Genomic DNA, 23,440 nt, shown 5'->3' on the forward strand with positions numbered 1-23,440 from the left:
AGAACATGTATAACTGAGGGTAAAGAAGGAAATAGATAAAAGGATGTCAGACCTTATAAAAAGCTTCTTGATCTCCCTGGCAAGAAACTGAAGCAATGACTTAAAATATAGGGTCCCAAAGGAAAAAAAAAATTGACATGATAGTTTTCTTAACTGTTTGTTTGTTTGTTTAACTTGACCAAGACAGAAGCAGTTTCTTTAAAAGAATCTTTAATAGGATACTTTCTTTCTTTTTAGAGCCCCCGCCCACAGTGTTGCTTGGTCGGTTTATAAATTTACACACACGCAGAAGGAAATGAGAGCAGGCCCCATACATGCCCCATTTAATGTCGGAAAGTTTATTGCTGACTCCAAGGTCCAGGTGCAAAACTAGAAAAATCATTTGGATCAACCCATTTCAGCAACCCTAAAGGGGTTGTTTGGGCTTTATTTTCTTACTTTTTTTAAACTTAAGATTTTGCAAGGAAAACACACGCACCCAAGTAGCTCAGAACTGACCCATATACCGAAAGAACTATGCACCACTTACTAAGTAACCACAGATAATATCAAGGTGTAGCTCTACACTACTTATTAACTATTAACTCTGCAGAATGAGTAGAAAGAGGCCCAGCCTAGACCAGGACCGAGGTCTCGTCCTGTGTCAACACCCCAGTGTTTCTTCGCCCACGGGTCTGCCTTGGTGTCTGTCCGCAGTAGTCTATTTCCTCTCTTGACACGAGTCCCATCTTACTGTCCCTTCCTTTAGTTTCAGGTGATATGTTCATTGCAGAGAGTTCTTTGTTCCCTTGACGAAGATTCAGCCTAAAAATCTAAACATTTGTTAGCAAACTCAGTATCCGTTGATTGGGCTAATCCTCTATTTGCTACAAAAATGCAGAAATTCTGGAGATTTCCGTTATTCCTCCTAAGAAACGCAGCTCTCTTTGTACTAAATAATGGGAGGAATCTTGACATAGTCCTGATCTGGGGAGCAAAGACATCACCTTCGGTCTAACCCTCTTCCCAACACAGCAGACAGTTTAGCTGGTTATATCTTACTTTGCCAGCTTCACCAGTTGTGGGAGCAAGAGGCTGTTTGAACCTGCCCCTCACCGGGCTTTACTGTGGACCAGTGAAGCCCCGCTTCTTTGTGGCTATTGTGCAACATTATGTTATAGTTACCTCTGTTCTTCCTGGTTTACTGATTCCTAACTTGTCATAGTGATAAATGAGAGCACAAAATTCTTTTATGAGACCCAAATCATTCAGACAAAAGAACGTGAATAAACATCCGATCCCTCCACTTCCCGTGCTGCCCAAACTTTCTAGTTACATTAGTTAGGGGAGGCTCAGTGTGACATTGCAGCAGGGTCTACCAGATTTTCTCCAGACTCAGCCCCAGGAGAGGAGGCGAATTTAGGGACAGAAATGCTAAGTGTGGAATCAGACCCAGGAACTACCTGTGGCTTTTGGATGGAAGTGATGAACTAAGAGGACAGATGGTGGTCAGGAACCATGTTCACAATTAGAAAACATTTCCAGAAGGATGGACTGCTATATTGTGCAACAGTTTATGGATCTGATAAGTTTCTTAATTATGCGCCCGTAGACTGTTTCAAGTTAAGACTACGGGAAAGGGTGGGAGCCTTTTTATAAAATAAATCAATGAGAAAATTAGATTCATTTCGCTAAAATTCAGCTTGCAGTTATGAGTAAATGTGGGGGCACATATTTGTCCATCAAGTAAGAGCATATATAGTGACCTGGATTCCATCTGAAATCAGATTTTAATCCAGAGATGCTATGTTATGGAAAATCCAAGGCAGGGTAGATTTTTAATCCATTGGCAACTCTTTAACGATCTGCTGTGATTTATTACTGACAGTGGCATTGAGACCCACACTTTTAGCTCCTTCCTCTCCATGCATTCAACCTTCAATTTTGCGAAATTTAACCTCTGAAATCTAAAACTTATGCACTGTCCACATCATTACGAATCACTTTGAAAATTCTGAAGTATAAAGACCATGCCTCAATAAAACTGATTGTTTCGAGGCCATTAATCAACAGTTTTTAAAAGATGCTATCAACAAGTGACTAGTTATGCTCATTTCATTCTTCCTGGCAAACAGAACCCCTGTTTTGCTCACCCACTTGCAAAGTGATCAGGTCCTTCAACAGAGGCTGGAATCTTCCTCACCCCCAAAGGTGAAGTGGACCAGTCTCGGTAAATCAAGTGACACGAAAATGCTTCCAAATGGTGAGTCTTGAGGGGAAGTCTCTGGAAGGGTATCTGAGGACAGACTTCCACAAGACCCAGCTGTAGGAGGTGTTCATGACCCCTGCACTTGGGAAGCACCTGCCATGGTGGGCTGCCCAGCCCAAACACCTGGACAACACATGAACGACACAGAATTGGCCAAGGTCCCTGGGTGTGTGATGGCATTCAGACTTTCGCTTATGTGAGAAACAGTTCTTATAATTTAAGATGATTTCATTGGGCTATTACTTTCAGCAGCAAGTGTTTTTAGGCTATAGGTAGTGTATAGCTTAGACCCTGTCAGGGTATAGACCCATTATCCATTTTATATGTTCATTTGATGCAGAAAAAAATTCTTCAAATATATCTCACGACACAATGAGATTTCTCAGTGATTTAATGAACAATGATAGAATAGAGTTCTGTGCCTATTTCTGTTGGACATCCACTCTGTTGCAGAAGAGTGAAATTTATTCCTTTTGCATCTCAGGTCGAAAATTCACATTTTAATTTCATGTTCAGCTCCAAACTTGTTAGCATATTGTGATCTAGCATTGCTAATTGAGCTCACTCAGCTTATTAAAAACTGTTAGCAAGACATTAGTGACATCGGATAGACTCATCATAAATCTAAGAGCCATTACATCCATGAGATTTCCCTACCGGCCTAAGCTATACTTCTTCCTTTCTGTGAACAACCAGTAAACTTTTGTAGTAGGTATTAGGTTGATCCATGTGAAATTATCAATTTTATAGGTTAAAAAATCATTGAAAACCTTCAACTTTGTGAGATTCAACCTCTGAAATCTAAAACTTATGCACTGTCCACATCATTACGAATCACATTGAAAATTCTGAAGTATAAAGACCATGCCTTGATGAAACTGATTATTTCGAGGCCATTAACAGTTTTTAAAAGATGCTATCGACAAGTGACTAGTTAAGCTCATTTCATTAAAGGTTTTTCCAAGCCAATATTCCTGTGCTGGCTTTTTTTTTTTTTTTTCCTGACATTCCATTGGATCTGTCAATACAAAATCTACTATTTTTAGCTTATGTTTTTGTTTTAAAAGCAATATGGACTTTGACAAACCTCAAAATACTTCCTGGTGCACATGCCACATGGTTTATAAGATCGTAATTGGGTCCTATTTGCCTGGTTGACTATGTCATAGGATTAGTAAAATACAACATCCACACCCTTCAGTCCCTCAAACAACTGAATTATAAAGATGTCTCTTTATCTCAGCCTTGGCATGAGTTCGTCGGGGGTGTTGCTCATTCGTTCTCAGATTCTTTTCTGAACTCAATATTCAGATAAGGGCTTTAGTTATCTTTTCATTAGAGACTGAACAAAGCATCCTAATTCTTCCACATGGCTGGTTTCTCCCTCACGGGTGAAGACACAAGTTCTATGTAGCTTCAAGGTCATTTCAACCTTCAGACTTTGATGTGGACCTGTTCTACCGTAGATGTCAGCCCTGTGACGTTAGTAAGTGAGACCCTCTTGTTCACCACTGGGCACATGGGATGGAATACAGGGCCTGACCCAGTGTAGCTGTTCACGAATTATTTATGAGAAATCAAGCCAGAAATGAAGCTTCTCTATGGCTCTGCTGGTCAAGGCTACTCGTCTTCTGCGTATTGACATGAACCATGGAAAACGGTTGTTTCTGTAGCTGGAGAGCCAAATGTTGGCAATTTGGTACAGGTCAACCCATAAGAAATGGAGGCCCAGAAGGTTTAAGGTTGTAAGTTGGACGAGTTGAAATTAGGGTACAGGCTCTTTCCACATAGCCGGTTTATCAAGAAGGGAGAGTCAACGTTGTTGCTATGATGGCGGCATGGTTGCTCCTTGGTGTCCCTTTTGTCGCATATTATGCCAGGGAGCTGTATGTCACAGGAAGTCAACAGTCCACACCCCTCTGAACAGGCTGCTTGACTTGCAGGGAGGTGTCCGCCACTGCCTTGGCTCCGCCTGGCTGCTTGCCAGCTGCACTACCCCCAACCTGAGTGTGGAGAGAACACTAGCAGAGCCAATAGAAGTCACCCTAAGGAGGAGGAAATTGAATCTGAAGGGATGAGGCAGTTGGCTCAAGGGCATATGGTAAGGCTCAAGGTCTCATAGCTTGCTTGCCCAAAGCTAGCAACTGCAGCCAACGGCACGTTTTGCTGAGGAACTCAAGGCCTTGATAGATCTTTCAGGGTGTGGGTTTTACACCCTGCATACCTAAAGAGACAATGGACTCGGTGCCTGTTCTGGTGAGCAGGCTCTGCCTGGGTCAGAACCAGGCTGCCTGTGGCTACTCTCTTCTGCCCGGGGGCGCTCTCTCTGGCAGACTCCCCCTTGGCTTCAGTCAACTGCCTTTAGGGAATAGAACCCAAACTGGGAGAGTGTTGCCTCAATAACCAAAGTGCCTCATTCTGATATTTTGAGCAGTTCTCTCTCTCTCTCTCTTTTTAAAAATTCTATTAATTTATTTGAGAGAGAGTGCTCGAGCAGGGGGAGGGGCCAAGGGAGCAGGAGAAGCAGACTCCCCACTGAGCAGGGAGCTGTATTCAGGATTTGATCCCAGGACCCCAAGATCATGACCTAAGCCGAAGGAGATGCTTTACTGATGGCCAATGCTTAACCGACTGAGTCGTCCAGGCATCCCTTGAGCCGTTTTCTTGCTCATTTGTCCTGTGCCTCAAGCTTCTGTGGATCTCCTGTGGGTCTCCTGATTGCTCTTCATCAGGTTTGGGTCTCCCACCTCATTCTACTGTCTGACATGTGTCCACAGGCTCTTTTCTAACTTCTTTTCCTCATTCCTGTCCTTTGTCTTTGCCTCACATTCTGACTTAGTGTCTTCCTCTAAGACTCCCACCCCCATACTTGCTGAACCCTTCAAGCTTTGCTTTGGATTTCCTGTCCCTACATCTACAGCAACCCAAACTCCAGAGGAACACAGCTTTGTCACTCATAGAAGTGCCTTTCTTCAGAATTCATCTTGATTTCTCCTCCTTGTAAGGTGGGTTGTAAGTTTATTCCCACATAGACACATGGTGAAAATATAGGTGTGTTCGGGGATTACTAACAGTGACTTATGTTTACATTACACTCTTACATTACATTATACTCTACATTACACTGATAAGTGAAGCACTTATCACATCTATACAAAAGCATTCAGAACATCCCAGAAGCCTAGAGTCAGAAGGGTACTCTAAGATCTATTCCCTAGTGCTGGCTGGAGTGAAGACCAATAGTGGGTTTGAGATCATTTGGAAAAAAATTCCATTTATTGCTTCCATTCAGAAGACCTGAGTCAGGAGCTCTATACATTATAAGAATCTGTTTTCCTAGTACTCCATGTGGTTTTGATGAATTGTCAGGTTTAGAGAGCACAGAGGCGCCCTATCTTCATCTCGAAAGGATGGTTAACTAGCTTCTAATTAAGCATCAACTGTCTGAGAAAACATCCTGTTTTGAAAGGCCACCTCCACTCTGTCATTGAGTACCTGTCACTGTTGGGAAGTATGTCTGAACCAAAACCGAAGTTGGGCTATCGGATTATAAGCACAATTCAAATAAATATAAGACTCAACAACTGGACATTCCGGGGCTCTCAGGGGGTACCTTGGAGAATCTCAACAAATGTCAATAATCCGTCTCTTGGTAAAAAATTGTCTTCTTTTCAATTTGGGAAATTTTAATACCATACCTGATCGAAGGACAATGAGTTCCTCATTTTATTTTTTGTGTCCTTCAGGGAAGCTCACAATGGTTAGAAATGGGAAGGGAGGAAAGGTTTTTGAGATTCAATTTTGCTCTTCCTTCCCTTCTTGCCTTAAGACTCAAGTTTTCTGACAAGTCAGTGTTTTCATGAAATGCAGTGACTACTGTTTCTAGAACCAAACCTCCGTTGGCTTCATTGGAAAGAAATACTCAACTGGGGGCATTTCTCACACCTTCTGAAGCCACCCTGGAGGAAGGCCCTGAGCACCGGCAGGTGACTGTCATCTAACTTGGCCATCACATTGCGGGGGAAGTTCTTGCAAACCTGCTTTCCATAGCAGAAGGCATTAAGACAGGCCAACACTGTTCAGTCACTGTGGGGCTCTATTTATACAGCCAAGAGGGGAAAGAATTGGAAAATACACAGACAAATGAACTGAAGAATGTACAGTAAACTTCGTCTATTAAAGTTCCAGTGCAATGGTTGCCCGTGAAATTATACTAATGAGGAACAGATACTGAAACAAACCTTCCATGTTACAGAATGTGACAACTTACCATAGCAAGGTTGATCATTCCCCAGGTGCCGTTGACCTTTTCTGTATCTGCAGAGCCCATTAACCCTTTGTGCTATCCCGGGACATGCCTGTCCCCATGATGCAGGAAACACTGTTGTCACCTTCAGGGATCCTCAACCTGTACATGTAAATAACCTCTGCATGTAGTTTTCTTGGTCTTATCCCGGAAATCTGGAAGGAGCCCTACAGAAGGGAGAGGGTTTACCTTACCAGAGCAAACGGGTGATTTTTAGTGAACACCTAATGTCACAAAACTCTGCTGATGTGTCTAATAATGGGAATCACCCAGGGTACTTGTTGAAAACATCAATTCGCATATTTTACCCTCAAACTACTACTACTACTAGCAGCATTTTCAAGGGACAGGCCCAGCATTGCCTGGGAGTTTGTTAGTAACTCTTACTCTTGGGTCCCATCTCAGAACTACCATACCAAACTACCATCACCTAAAATCCCAGGTGATTCTCGTGGGCGTACATGTATGGAAAGGGCTACTGTTGACCAATTCTCCAATGCTGACGTTCACTCCCCTGGCTGCATGTTAGAATCACTTGCTTGTGTGTCTGGCTGTTGGGTTGCTGGTTTGATTGTGATGCAATGCCCAGGCCAGGGGCTGCAACCGGACACAGATTTGTTGTTGCTGTTATTTTTAAGTTACACTAATGTGCTGCCAAGGTTGGGTAACCACTCATTAGGGATAAGCTGGTAAGAGAGACCAGAGCTCCAGCTGTGTTCACACAGCAGGGGGTCCACCAGTTTGAACATCTCCATGACTCCAGCACCTACCTACACCTTCACACTCAACGAACTCCTCTCCTATGTGTCACGCATGTATCCTGTAGCAGACAGACACAGGGATTAGAGGGCACGCAAGTTCATGACATTCAAACCTTGGAATTCATCAAGCAGTAGCCATGCACACAGAACTGTATATCAGAGAGAAGGGGATAAATAAGTGCCCACAGGGTTCTGTGCAAGTTCAAATTTGCACACATACATACACACATATCTACACACAAACGCATACTTGTTTCTACAGGGTGCAACAGAATTTCATGTGTCCTCATAAATTAAAGGATGTATAAGATCTGGGCATGTGGAGATGGGGAAAAAATACGAAAACAATAAGCTAAGAATAGCCAAATATTTTTGAACTTCAAACCCATGTGAGGCTTTCTTGGCATCAATAAATATATAAATACCAACACCTATATATATACCCATGCACATAAATATATATACATATATACCTATTCACACCCATATTAAAGAAGCTTAAAATGTAGAAGAGGACTATAGAGAAGAGTATTTTCTTGTCTCTCCGGGATAACCGGAAGCTTCACTTTCTGAGCCTGGCTTCCTCGTCTCCCAGGGAAACTCAAATGCAATTAGGTTGTCAACCCTCTACTCTTATCACCCCAGCAGAATGATCAGCTGTGACCTGGCGCTTACAAGCTACACCAGACAGACCTGTTCTTCCTGTTGATTTCTGGACAGAAGACCAGAATCTATTTAAAGCTCCATGTATGCACTTAAGCTACCAAGGTTTGGCTGAATACAAAAGATTCACCTTGTCGGGTGCCCCTTGAGAGAAGGTGTGATCTAAGCAGGTGCCCTAGAAGAAAAGAAAGTTCAGAGAGCCAAGAAATGTCCTGACATTCAGTGCCTACTGCAGTCCCAGACATGGGTGAAAGCAGAGAGAGACGGGCTTTGTCACAGACACAGGAACCTCCAGAGAGCTCAGAGTCCTTCAAAGGCAGTTTCTTTTTTTTTTTTTTAAGATTTTATTTATTTACTTGAGAGAGAGACAGTGAGAGAGAGCATGAATGAGGAGAAGGTCAGAGAGAGAAGCAGACTCCCCATGGAGCTGGGAGTCCAATGCGAGACTCGATCCCGGGACTCCAGGATCATGACCTGAGCCGAAGGCAGTCGTCCAACCAACTGAGCCACCCAGGCGTCCCCAAAGGCAGTTTCTGAAGTGCTCGGTATTGAAGCCCTGGGGTTTTCTGTGTCCATTGGAATCAGCGAGGGCAAGGAGTTCCAAAAGCAAAAACTTTTTCAGAAAGTTTTAAGTAGGTCACATTGTGTACCAGACCTTGAGTAATTCTGGCCGCTGGCTGGTAGCAGAGTCCACAGCACTATGCATCCCATCGGAATCAGGTTACCTTTCTGTTCTGTCCATGAAACTAGGGCAGGGGTCCATCCACAAACCCCGACAAAGGCACTGCCCAAGTGTTCCACATAGGCCACCTACCCTCGCCACCAAAGGAAGGATCACAACGGTCTAATGACCAGCTTCCCAACCCAATCTCCAGTAACTATAGACATTCTCTTTAAATATTTCAGTTGAGAGGGGAGCCTGGGTGGCTCAGTCAGTTAAGCATCCGACTCTTGATTTCAACAGGTCATGACCTAAGGTCGGGAGATCGAGCCCCACATGGGTTCCACGCTCAACACACAGTCTGCTTGGGATTCTCTCTCTCCCTCTCCCTCTCCCTCCCCAACTCACTCACTTGCTTGCTCACTCTAAATATATATCTATATCTATGTCTATATCTATATCTATATACACACACACGCACATATATAAAATCTTTTAATAAAATTAATTATTTAAGTTTAGTGTATAAAGACAGCTCAGAGTTCTTTCCTGAGTCTCTCCTTGTCTCCTCAGAGAGCAAGACTTCCTTACCAGCTTCTGTTAAACTGGTAGTAGGGTAGGAATGGTGCAGGAGAGTTAGTACTACTTCTAGTTAGTTCCTCTTCCCTTTATCTCGGTACCACACTGACTATAATTCAACCTTCACATTTATTTAAGTCTTTGGGTTTCAACCTACCCAAGCCATTCAACATCTGTTGGGTATTTCTAATACTTCGGGCATGGTTACTCCCCAGGGAAAGCTACCTGAAGTAGCTTCGGAAACACAGGGTCTTGGTAACAGGACGTTCTTCACAGGTAGAGACTCTAAGTGGAGAAACAGACTACAGACCCTGCCAGCATCCTAAGTCATAATTTGGCTCCATTTTATTGGCCTTATTAATGTTGAACATCAAACATAATGACATTCAAATGGTCATACCAAAATATATCCAAGATCAAGTCAACACGAGTTGGGGATTACCTGCCAACTTGGACTCCACCTGCCTTGTTGCCGTTACGTTAAGAAACAGAAACTTGATCATAATTCAAAGTTTAAAAGCCTCTGGACTTCTGGGTGAAAAACAAAACAAAACAAAACAAAAAAAACAACCTTTATATTAGCCAAAAAGCATGGATTTCATATTTACCATTAAATCATCTTCCTCCTTTCCCTGCATGACATCATTCATCCTCATTGTTGGCCTAACAGATATAATTCCCTCACGAGGAACAGACATACTTGCTTTAGAGGCACTCAGAGGACAAGCTGTGAGCACTACAGAAACCACATATTCAAGTGAGAATTTGGAGAAATGAATGCACTCGCCAAGCCCAGGGCTTGTGTCTTGCTCAGGATTTGCAAACTACCCATAAGAAAGGAGTGTTCTTCATGCTAAGGGTTCTTTTATATTGACCTTTATTTTCTATACATAAAACTCCCTGCCACTTTAAAGCATTATTTGTTTTCAGTGTTAGCACAAAAAAAAAAAAAAAAAAAATCATAGCCCTTGCCAATAAGCGGTGGCTACAAGGGGACAAAAATTGCCTTTCAATAGATTCTTATCTTGTACCATTTCCAAACACGTAGGAGTCTCGGCTCTTTGTCTTGGAGGGTGTCTTGAATGCAGCTGGAGCAAAGCCAAAGAAGTATGAAGCACAGGCAAAGGAGGGGAAGCAAATCACCTCAAAAGGAGAGATGGCCCTGACCTCGCTCCCTGCTTCTGGGAAATTCTTTGATTATCTCTCATGACTTCTCCTCTCCAGCTCCTCAGCCCCACTCACAGCTGCCTTTTCCTGTTTGTTGATCACCCACCCACCACTTCAGCTCCCAAGTGTCCTCACAGAAGAGGGCCAGATCCCAAGTGGACCTCTCTGGTTATAGTAGCCAGAGTCCAGTAGCCCGGGCATTCTCCTAATGTCAAAGTGTCTCAAGGTCACAGCCAGAAACTTAAAACGAGGCAACTGCCTCTCTGGCACACCCCATCTCAAATTTCAGCATCTCCCCGCAACCTCCTCTATCCCAGATGCCCTCACTGGCTTTATTCTTCCTCCAAAGCACATACTGCTGTCCAATCAGCCAACGATACACTTATTAACCTTGTTTCTTTTTGGTCTCCTCCACTGGGATAGAACCTCCATAAGGACATGGATTTTTTTTTTTTTTTTGGTCTGTTTTATTCACTTTTGTATCCTCAGCCCTTAAAAGAGTCTATCAAGAAACATTTGTTTCAAATCGAATTGATCCCCTCAAAGGATGTTTTGGCATAAAAGGATGAGACGCTTCTTTAGGGAGATTCGGGGAGAAGGACCACCTTGTAAAATCCGCCATCTCAAGCGACACATTATAAATTGAATTAAGCCCAGTCTTTTAGGAAAACTGATTTCTAAATCTGAAGGAACAAGTCACAGAGCAGAAGAGGAATGAGCCGCATTCTGAGGTCTTCCTAAACAAGCAACGAAGTGAAAATTTAGTTGATATCGGCTTTTTTGAGAATGAAACTGGGCAGGAGTACAAAGCATTAGAAGTGTACATTGATTCAGACTTTCTATAAGCCTGAAATCTGCTGAGAGCATTTGACTTAATTGGATTTCCAGAAATTAGTTTAAAAAAAACAATCAGGCAAGTATTTAGATACATACGTATATACCTACAAACATATAAAGATGTTTGTTGAAGCTTTATTTATAACAGTGAATTGGGAATCAGCTAAATTGGTCAACAAATTCTGGCGGGTACAAATAATGGAGTACTACATGGCCATCAAAAAGGATATTCTAGATCCCTACTTATACTGTGATGGTCCCTTGCCACCTCCAAGTTCCTGATACCCTCCACATGCTCTATTCTTTTTTCCCCACAGCACTAATCCCTCAAACACACCCTATAATTTACTTATTTATTATGGGCATTACTTATTGTCCCTGTTTACCTGCTAGAATATAAACTCAGTGATAAACACCATTCCTCTTTGATAGCTCCAATGCCCAGAGAAGTTCTTGACACATAGACACTCAATAAATATTTCTCGCAGGAAACCACCCCACCCCCACCCAGAACTGGAATTTCCGGATAAAGAAACATTTTAAAACTTTCAGGATATCTCATGAAACTGGTAATTCACTTTATTTTTTTGTTGTTTTTGCTTTAAAGATTTATATATATATATATAGAGAGAGAGAGAGAGAGAGAGCACACATGCATGTGTTGGGGGAGGGGTAGAGAGAGAGGAAGAGAATCTCAAGCAGACTCCATGCTGTTCACAGAGCCCAGTGTGGGGCTTGATCTCACAACCTTGAGATCATGACCTGGGCCGAAATCAAGAGTCGGACAGTTAACCGACTGAAACACTCAGGCGCCCCTACACTTCAAAACTGACTTTTCAAGCACTGAGGAGCATACTTAGGGTTGGTAGAATGGCAGTCATCAGTATTACTTCTCCTCTTCCGAGTTTCAGTATAATATAATGTGTTTGTTCTAGTGGAACATACAAAGAAAGTGTTCTCTTTACACAGTCTCCTCTTCAACTGTAATAACTTAAGACTGTTTAAAAAAAGAAAAAGGAAGAAACCCTCTATCATTTTCCTGTAGTTATGTTATGTAGTTCTACAACATATCCTAAATCCTAATAGTTATTTTGAGACTAACTTTTCTGTTACCATTCTGTATCTACTGTGTTTTAAGAAAGCTTGACACAGATTCACTGGACTAAATAAATAAATAAAATTAACTAAATAAATAAATAAACTAAAACTAAATAAAACCCCACTAGCAAGATGGGTTTACACGGGATAACACTTGTTTATTACTTAGACATAATATGCTACTTAATCCCTTATCATTAATGATAAGGTGTCCTGTTCTTATGCAGAACTAAGGCAGATCCCCACCTAGCAGAGGGGATCTCTTTGGGCCATGAGTGGCAGGTCAAGGATAAATATCCTTACGAAACAACCTGCAGGCCAGAGCTAGGGGACCAGGTCAAAAGCCTAGGACTCAGTGACCACATTTCCAGCAGAGACAAGACTCAGGAAAGCAAAAGGTTCAAGGGCTACAGAGGGCGAAGCAGGCCAATATTTTGAAGAGTTCTAATCTAAGGTCTGCTCAAGGGCAGGCCTGAATTGGGCTAAGGCCAAAGTCCTATTCTGAGTTAGGCTTCCTATATCCCTAATGCATGGGGGAAGGGGCTCCCTGAACTTGAACATTTTGTGCAGAGTCATCAAAGGTACGTACTAAGGTTTGGAGGTGGCCATAGTTCACCCCGAATACTGGGATTTCTTGAAGTTCTTGAAATTATCTCTGGAGCTTCTCAGTGAAGGTCCATGACAAGAAAGACAATAATATAGTTAATATTTATGGTGCTTTTTGTGTTGTGATAGAATGGATCTCCTGTACCAGGAACTTTGCAAACACAGCCTCGTTTAATATTTGCAACAAAGTCCTATGAGGTGGCCATCATGACTTCTCCCTATTTATGGAGGAGGAAAAATAAAACACAGACAGCTTAATTAACTTACGCAGAACTAACACAGCTAATGAAAGGTAGGGCTAGGACTTTGAAGGGCAGCTCTAACTTAGCCTTTGTGTTTTTCGGGGAACCCAAGCTGATGCAGAAAACCCAGAGCTGATGATCACGTTCCACTCCTCGTTCAAAAAGAAGAATAGGACCAATGGTCCACAACCTGCCTTAATATGAGGAAGCAATCTAAGTCTTACCTACTTGCCCTCAAAGCATGGTCTTTCCATTTTTTTTAAAAGGTCCTGAGATGCCAGTGAAATTAAGGAATGCTTGTTTTTTTAAAATATTTTATTTATTTATTTGTTAGAGAGAGAGAGAGCACGTGCACAAGCACACGGAGCAGCAGGCAGAGGGAAAGGCAGGCTTCCTGCTGAGCCGGGAGCCCGATGTAGGACTCGATCCCAGGACCCTAGGATCATGACCTGAGCTGAAGGCAGACGCTTAACCGACTAAGCCACCCGGGCATCCCCAAAAAATGTTTACAGTAAGTTGGCCCCTGTCTTTGGGACTCTGTTATAGAAAAAATGGTTTCACATAGTTGGTTGTTAAGTCAGTTGCCTTTTATGTCCTAAAAGAAAAGTTATTTCTCACATGTAACCAGGCTTCTCACATTCTGCTTAGCCAACATGCAATGTTCTCCTGTTAGTTGCTAGCGAACTGGAAGGGGTCTAAAAAAAGAACCCAAATGTGAGTAAATGGGCTGACAGAGTTTGAAATGAAGGAAGGCTCTCAGAATCATTCACTGCGCTGCCTGAGAGCAAGGACTTTGTTTTCCCCCAACAGAGTTCGGTCAAAGAAACATGACTACCCCGATAAAGCCCACTTCGGGGCCCCATGCTTGCTCCTAAAGTCAATGAACCTGGCGTTCTCCCTCTCTGGCGCTGGTGGGAAAGAGAAAACTCAACCTAGATTATCATGAAATTGTTCTTGATGCCTGCTCATGGGACGTCCGGGCCCGCTGCTGTGGGTAACAAAGAGCATTTGTTGAACTGGGACCTGTGCCATCAGTCTGGTTTTAGAATAATTTTTAACAGCAGATAGGGCGCACTGGCAGTGGGAGGGGGAGTGATTCGGAGGAAAAGTTAGCAGGGACAGAGAATGAAGTAGTACTCTGCTACTTGAAGTATATATCATCCTTGGAATTGTTTTAATATTCACTACACGATTGGAGACTTACTTGTATCCTTATATACTTACTGATCTTGGGTTTTTACTGGGCATATTGCCCCTGACAACAGGATATTTCAAGGTCATGTATATGAAGATGGTTTTGTTCTTGCTGCAAAAAATAGCCCAACCTGAGCCCAGGTGATTGCTCCTTCCTTTGCATTGTTCAGTATCTTCTTACTCTGATAGCAACAGATCTTCCCTGTGTTGCTTAAAAGAAAAAAAAAAAAATGTGGGGCTGATCTCATGAGCTGGTTCGACTTTGTGAATCCTCTTAGAAATGCTCACAGTCGGGTGTATTTGTATACACTACCTAGAAGCGGTTTAAGGAGCTCTCTGTTAGCAGAATATTCAAACATCCGGACAAAGCTCACAGTTTTGTCATTGTCCTCTCTTTCCACCTCGTTCTCCAAGCTCCTAGAAAGAAATCTAGTCCAGCTGCCTCCACTTTTCCATGTTCCCATATCACTCTTCTCATGGCCAATCAAGCTCACATTCCACTTAAGCCAACAGCAACAGCCTGGCAGAGATCCCCAGAGATGAGAGCGGCCATCTGCCCTTGTTTGCCCAAGAACATGTGTTGTTCTGCTGTAATTATTAACAGCACCTCTGTTCACTCTCCAGTGTGTCCTAGTTTGAAGATAAATTATTTGGTTGCTCTATCGATGATCTTCTCATCGCCGAATCCAAAAGACTTCTGTTTTCCTGTGACTTGGCCACTCTGCTGCTCTTTGCAGCATAAGTCACTCTCACAATAATGAAACTCTTCTCCTTCCGCTTCCACCACACTATCCTCTCCTGCATCCCTACTCCATCAAAGCTTCCCTTGTGAGCGTGTCCTCTTTTCCACGCCCCTTAAATGTTGGCGCGCCCTAAGGTTTCATAAGAGAGCGTTGGTCACTTTCAGTGATCACCTAGGGCATTCATCTGCTCCCATGTTCTTAGTCACAACCTGATGACCCTGTACCTTGCTTTGTCTCTCCCTCTAGCTAAGATGATTCGGCTAGGCTTCAGTCCCATGTCTTTTTCTCCAGAGCGTCCCATGAGATTGATACTCTTCACCCCTCCCCCCGAGTCTGGTCTCCCCCTCTAGACAGGCCATGGTGAGACAGTACACTTGGTACTATCTTCCAAGTACCTGTTCCATATCCTCATCTTAGCCGTGGTCTCACTATGTGGTCCAGTGGAGCCACACCAGCCCAATGCTGGCCAGATCTCATATCTATGGGGATAAATGGTTATCCCTGTAAGCTACAGAGTTTGGGGTGATGTTTTTGCAGCAAAAGCTAACCAGAGTCTCTTGGGAGGCTCAGTCAGTTGAGTGTCCAACCCTTGGTTTCAGCTCAGGTTATGATTTCAGGGTCATTGAGATCGAGTCCCATGTTGAGCTCCCTGCTTAGCAGCAGAGTCTGCTTGAAGGATGCTCTCCCTTTGCCCTTCCCCTACTCGTACATGCACCTCACTCTCAAATAAATAAATAAATACTTAAAAACAACAAAAAAAAGCTAACCAATGGAGACATTGGTTCTGGATTTGTGCTGAGCAGCACCACCCCAGTATTTGCCTCTGTCTTTCCATGGCATTTCCTCTTTTGGTATGCACGCTGGTCAGATTAAGTCAAGGAACACCCTAATGACCTCGTCTTGACTTGATTACATCTACAAAGACTCTGTTTCTAAAAAGTGTCCTATTTGCAGTTCCTAGGGGTTAGAACTTCAACAGATCCTTTTGGGAGACACAATTTAGCTCGTAAGAGCAAGTAACTCATTTATAGGTTGAAGTCACTTTCTCCTCTGGTGCCCTGCTACATTTTCCTGTTGAGTTCTATACTAGAACCATTCTTGTTGACCCCAAAGGGACAGTCATTCTATACCTCAATGCCTTTGCTCATGCTGGTTTTTTGCTTTGAAAACCTTTTCTTTCTGCCCTCCCCAGTCAACCCCTAAATTTTTTATCCCACCTTTAAGATTTATTCACATTTTGGTATATCAGGCAAACAATTAGGTTTCTCCTATTCTTTTGGAGAATTAGCTCCTAATTCTGTTTTTAATCTTATTCTAGAAGAGATCTCAATGTGCTGAAGTTCTGGAAGGTCCTCAGAATCTTCTCTCATTGCATGTACTTGCATTCTCCCCAGGACATACAGCCGGACTAAGGTGAGTTTCACCAGATTTGTTCTGGAGAAAATTTGCCATTTACACACAAGGAGTCTATTTTGATTAATGCTTTTGGTCAGCTGGTCAACGACAATCAGAGTTCTCAGTTCTCTAGTATATACGGGAGGGGGTACTTTTTTATTAGAAAATATATTTTTGACCTTCTAGGAGAGTAATCTAAAGAAATTAAACTCAGTGTAAATCAACCAAAGCACACTTTTATAAACAGAGATGTCTTCAACCCTAATCTCCCCAGGATCTGTCAATGAATTACGGAGCCATTTCCATTGGAATGCCTTTTTTTCTTTTTTTTTTTTAATCAAAGCATAATTAATATATAGTGTTTTATTCATCTCAGGCATATACTATGATTCAGCAATTCTTTTCTTTTGAAGATTTTATTTATTTATTTGACAAAAATATCACAAGCAGCAGGAGCAACAGGCAGAGGAAGGAGAAGCAGGCTCCCCACTGAGCAGGGAACCCAAAGCAGGGCTTAATCCCAGGCCTCCAGAATCCTTACCTGAGCTGAAGTCAGACACTTAACTGACTAAGCCAGTTGCCCTGTGATTCAACAATTCTATATATTACTTAGTGTTCACCATGATAAGTGTACTCTTAATCCCCTTTATCTCTTATACCCACCTCCTCTCTGGGAACCACCAGTTTATTCTCTGTACTATTTCTTTGTTTGTCTCCCTTTTTTCTTTTATTTGTTTGCTTGTTTTGTTTCTTAAATTCCACATGTAAGTGAAATCCTATTGTATTTGTCTTTCTCTGACTGACTTACCTCACTTAGTATTATACCCTCGAGGTCCATCTATATTCTTGCAAATGGCAAGATTTCATTCTTTTTGATGACTGAGTAATATTCCACTGTGTGTGTGTGTGTGTGTGTACACATGTGTGCATGTGCAAGTGTACACACTTGTTTGTTTGTTGATTTATTTATATACCACATCTTCTTTATCCACTCATCTATTAATGGACACAGCTGATTCCATATCTTAGATATTTTAAGTTATATTGCAATAAAAATAGGGTGCATATAACTTTTCAAATTACTATTTTCATCTTCTTTGGTTAAATCCGTTGCAATATTTAAGAAAGATGAAACACTAGTCAAAAGTGTCTGTTTAACCTATGATGTAACTGACAGGATTTCAAAAGTATAGGTCACTTCTGTCAGGTCCCTGTGCAGACCCATTTCTGTCAAAGTGTTTAATAAGTTCCTATTTGTGTCAAATGTCTGAATCAGGTTAACGAAATATTACAGTCGGAAATTTTTCTGAACCATGCTTTCAGTAAGTGTATAAATAGAGCTGACCTCCTCAAAATGGGAAAAGGCAAAAGAGACTTTAATGAGTGACCTCTTTAGAAAGATGAGGGCCGAACTTAGAGAAATCGACAACAAAAAAGTTAAGCAGCACACAGTGGTAGCAAGAGCAGAAAGCTCTTGATATATCAGGCAAACAATTAGGTTTGCCTAATCAGCCCTAGACCAAAAGAGACAAATGCAGAAGCAATTCTTTATGCTATATCTACACAGGAGGCCAGTGGCCCTCACCACTTGCACAGAAATGTGTAACCTCTGCCCCAGTCTCCAGGGCCAGAAAAAGAGACCTTGACCTCTCCTTCCTCCTTACCTTCTAATCTCCTGCTGGTGGCCCCTGCTGTTGAACCTCACCAAAGGCCAGAGGGCAATGGAGCCTGGTGATTCAGTCTTCAAAGGTCAGCCTCTGGGGACCGAGATTAGGCTGGAAAAGGTGGAAATAGGTCCGAAGTGCATACGGAGAAATTCAGTACATGTACCTTAATCTGAACGGATTGCTTCTCACTAGACTGCCGGGCGAACTGTGCTGTCCCTGCTCAGGAGAGGAAATGAACTAGGTTAAAGATTTATAGATTATGAGAGCTCAAAAGGTGCTTTGGGGTTATCTAAACCAGTCCTCTCACTTTACAGATTGATGAAACGGAGTTCCTCAGAGATTAAATGACATGCTTAAGATCACCTTCGAGTCAATAGCTGAACGGAGTCTAAGACCCAAGTTCTTGTGTCTCTATCCAGCGCCGGTGTTGCCCTGTCCATGCAGCTCAAGTGCCTTCTGGCCCCTGGGTTTTTAGTAATAGATTTCATCTGGAAGCATGAATAAGCAGGTCCAGCAAAAGGCAGTTTGGGGAATATTAAGGAGACATTCTCAAAGGACTCATAGGACTAGAGTTACAAATTGTGTTCTAAAAACACACATTTCTCCGAACACTGGCTAAACTAGTTGATCAGAAAAACACGTAGTCTTTTATTTTTCATAACTGAAATGTAAAGCTAATGACTCCGGAAAGAAAAAAATAATAATTTTAAAATGTATTCCTACAATTAGTCATTGAAGGAACTAAATACTTGCCTTTTTATTCTGCCCCCCCCGAATATGTAATATTAGCCCTGTTTTATGTATTAAGAAACATGATAATGGAGGACTAAACCCTTCCAGAAGATTCTAAAAGATTCCAGAAGACTGTAGCTTCTACAATTTTCTAAGCCATACATTTTTCCTTGTTTAATTAAAAACCTTCAATTTATGAAGCTTCACACTGGGTGCTAGGGGCACAAATATGGAAAAAACACATTCTTTATTCTCAAGGATCTTGCAGAGCAGCAATGGAGGCAAATAGACCCACAACTACTGAACTGGCTGGCTGAGACTCTGATACAGATACTTTGATCCTGCAGCACAGGGAAAGGTGTGCTTTTTATCACCAGATTACACTGATCTATTTTAAAGCAGTGGCTTTTTTTTTTTTTTAATCTGAGTATTCAAAGATGTACTCACATGTACAGGCAACCAGATCTTGCATACCATTGCAGGGGGTTCATGCACCTCAAGTTCCAAACAAATCCTTGCTCTGAGCACCTAGGAAAGGCAAAAGCTGTGGGTTCTCTGTTGTTTTGTTTTGTTTTCCTCCCCCTAATTCAGTGCAAGACAATGGCTGGAGCCATGTAGGGACTAACCACATAATTAAAATAAAAATCTGAGAATCATGCTACATAATCTCTTACATTCCATTTTCAGATTACGCTGATAGGAAAATGATTCGGAGTAGTATTGGTAGGCATCTGACTTTCTGGAACACCCTGTTTTACTTGATCTGTACAGATTCTCAATGGCTGATATTCAAATACAATCCAAAACCAACCTGAAATCTAGATAAGGTGGTAGCTTCCAAGATTATTCTCCTTCATACACACCTCAGAAGGGAAATAAAATGCATTCATTTATTCAGCAAATAGTAATTTAGAACTTTCTCTGCACAAAGCTTTGTGCTAAGTGGTAAGGGTATAGTAAAGTAGAAGACACAACCTCTGTGATAACGGACACAGAAAGGGAACAGACCAGTCCAGAAAGTCCAGAAAGGGAAATAGACCACTAAACCACACTACTAAGTTGAATGAATAGATATAATGGTAAGATGTACAAGGAGGAGAGATAGATCAAACAGGAAATTCACCTCAGTTGGAATTATCACCTGTTTTCCCTAAGTGTAAGAAATTTCATGAGTTAAATCTTGAAATACTAAAATGAAGTTGAGCTATTCTCCAGGCACACAGACTTGCTCAGAGGTTAACAAAGTGGGCTTGATGAAGTCCCAGTAGTTACATTCTTGCTTTGGTTTCCCTTGCCTTCAGAGACATGTCTTGTAAGATGTTATTACAGCCAAGGTCGAAGAGGTGACTGCCTGTGTTCTCCTCTAGGTTTTGATGGATTCCTGTCCCACATTTAGGTCTTTCATCCATTTTGAGTTTTTCTTTGTGTATAGTGTAAGAGAGTGGTCCAGTCTCATTCTTATGCATGTGGCTGTCCAATTTTCCCAGAACCATTAATTGAAGAGCCTATCTTTTTTCCCCTGGACATTTGTTGGTGCTTTGTAAAAGATTAGTTGACCATAGGATTGAGGGCCCATTTCTGGGCTCTGTACTCTGTTCCAGTGATCTATGTGTCTGTTTTTTTTTTTTTTTTTTTTTTACTACTATTTACATCAAAATGGATGGAACTGGAGGGCATTATGCTAAGTGAAATAAGTCAATCAGAGAAAGACAATTATTATATGGATTCACTCATATGTGGAATATAAGAAATAGCACAGAGGATCATAAAGGAAGGAAGTGAAAATTGAATGGGAAGAAATCAGAGAGGGAGACAAACCATGAGAGACTCTTGACTATAGGAAACAAGCTAAGGGCTGCGGAAGGGAGGTGGATGGAGGGACGGAATAACAGGGTGATGGACGTTAAGGAGGGCGTGTGATGTGATGAGCACTGAGTGTCATACACAACTCATTGGACTCTACATCTGAAACTAATGATGTACTCTATGTCGGCTAATTGAATTTAAATAGAAAGGAAGAAGGAAAAAAGGAAAGAAGGAGAGAAATAAATAAATAAATAAATCGTGGGCTCTGGGATAGGACTCCTTGAGCCCAGATCCTAGCTTGATCTTGCAGGAAGTACTTAACAAAAAGTAAAATAAAATAATTTTTTTTTAAGATTTTATTTATTTATTTATTTATTTATTCGACAGAGATCACAAGTAGGCAGAGAGGTAAGCAGAGAGAGAGGAGGAAGCAGGCTCCCCGCCGAGCAGAGAGCCCGATGCGGGGCTCGATCCCAGGAACCTGAGATCATGACCTGAGCTGAAGGCAGAGGCCCAACCCACTGAGCCACCCAGGCGCCCCTAAAATAAAATAATTTAAAAAAGAAATTACTTAAACTTCTATGGCCTAGTTTCCTCGTCCAGAAAGTGAGGATAATACTAAAAGTGCTTGAAATACCACTGATCTCGCATGTGGAATCTAAAACAAACAAACAAATAAACATCAGCAAAACAAGTTACAGGGGCAGAGAAAAGATTGATGATTGCCAGAGGCAGACATGGGAGGTGAGCAAAATAAGAGAAGAGGGTCAACATTTCCAGTTATGAAATAAATCATAGGAATGTAATGTACAGCCTTGTCTCTATAGCGAATTATATGGTATTGGATATTTGAAAGTTTCTAAGAGAGTAAATCTTAAAAGTTCTCATCACAAGAAAAAAAAAATTTTAATTATGTATGGTGACAGATGTTAATCAGACCTATGATGATTTCACAATGTATTCTAATATCAAATCATTATGTACTACACCCCAAACTAATATAATATTATATGTCAGTTATACCTGAATGAAAAAATAATAGTGAAAGTATTTGGCATATCCAAATAAAAGGAGAAAACTTGGTCAGTTATCAAATAGTGGTTGGTTTGGTTTGTAAAGACAAAATATCCAGATAGTTGTCTGAAATATTTAGATCCCATCCAAAAGTTGACATTTTTATACTTGGCCTTAATTCAATTGTACAAACAGGGATCACTTTAAAAAATCTCATAGGCTAGGGGCACCTGGGTGTCTCAGTCATTAAGGGTCTGCCTTTGGCTCGGTTTTGTGATCCCGGGGGACCTGGGATCGAGCCTCTCATCAGGCTCCCTGCTCAGCGGGAAGCCTGCTTCTCCCTCTCCCCCTGCCTCTGCTTGTCCCTGTCTTTCTGTCTCTTTCTGTCAAATAAATAAATAAAATATTAAATAAATAGATAGATATCTTAGGCTAAAGATTCTCTTCCCCAAAATATCCCTATTTCTGGAGATTTCTGACCCCTAAAGCTAGAGAAAGAACCCTTTTTTAAAATGGCAGCTCTTTATTACTGACACTAGGATTGTCTTTTGGAACAATTTGCTTGGCTTAGTTGTCTTAGTAACTGTACTATACCCATATTTATTACTTATTCCGAGTGATACAATTCTCTACCTACCACTCAGCAAATTACAAGAAACATACAATCTAGAAATAAAAGGAATGGTAGTAGGGCACATTGGTAAAGATAGAGAAGTACATGAAATATTATCCATATGGAAACTTACCAAAAATTAGGCCACGGAAGAAAGTATTGGATACTTTATCCACAAGGACGCCTCAATTTTCAAAGATATCCAGGCACAACTTCCCAAATATTATTTCTCTTAAACTGAATTCATTCACAAAGCGTTTGATTTTTCAATGGTGTACTCAAATTACATACAGTTGAGTATCTAACATTGGATCATTTCAAGATGGCGGTAAGTTTTTATATCAGTTTGGCAGTCACCAGAGACTTAATCGAAGTCACCAGAGAAATCTATGAAGTCATTTCTGAGTACATAAAAAGTACCAGCAAAGTCCATATGACATTCCTGGAAAACTCCCTAATTTACCGTATTGAAACACTTCACAGTCTGATAAGATACAGATGATATTGACTCCTGAACAAATATACTAATGATAACTTTGATAAAAGAAGTTTAAAAAAACACTTTTATAACATATCTTGAATAAATGAATCCAAGCATCATACACACCGAGTATTTTAATATATATTATCCTTTCCTTTTGAGGTCTCGAATGAAAAGTATTAGAACTCATAGATCAAGACTAACTTCTTTAGAAGACTTTATACAACATTTATACATATTCTTTTATAAACTTTAGCTCTCACTCAGAAATAGTCACACATCAAATAACATCATTTGGAACATGATTTCTTTTTTATTCACTTGGTATAAATATTACAGGTAGAATGCACATTTTAAGAAAGTGGCCTGAGACTTTTTCTCTTTTTATGACAGACACATTGACATCTACTTAAAAGTACATAAAAGCAAATGCCTTTTGAAAACACTTATTGATTAACAGTGTGTTTCAGGACAGAAAGTGAATAAATCATACTGAAGGGTATCTTATGAAACGTCACTTTGCTGTATCCCTCCTTTTCCCAGCCTTTCTTTTGTATTGTCGAGTCTTACTAATCGGGTTGATTTTCCCTGTTCAGAGAAGAGGGAGAGGGAAGTTCATATTTAATG

At 41.3% G+C, this 23,440-nt stretch overlaps 1 long non-coding RNA gene across 1 annotated transcript; it reads right to left on the reverse strand.

Annotated features, from left to right (window-relative positions):
- Positions 1-465: 465 nt before the first annotated feature.
- On the reverse strand, positions 466-7,394 carry LOC131839897 (uncharacterized). The gene is made up of 3 exons (XR_009357065.1): positions 7,325-7,394; positions 6,519-6,721; positions 466-812 (listed from the first exon to the last, which is right to left on the reverse strand). It is a non-coding gene; the product is annotated as an uncharacterized LOC131839897 (long non-coding RNA).
- Between the last annotated feature and the right edge of the window lie 16,046 nt (positions 7,395-23,440).

This window comes from Mustela lutreola, chromosome 8 (assembly GCF_030435805.1).
Source record: "Mustela lutreola isolate mMusLut2 chromosome 8, mMusLut2.pri, whole genome shotgun sequence".
In the NCBI taxonomy this organism is placed as follows: Eukaryota; Metazoa; Chordata; class Mammalia; order Carnivora; family Mustelidae; genus Mustela; species Mustela lutreola.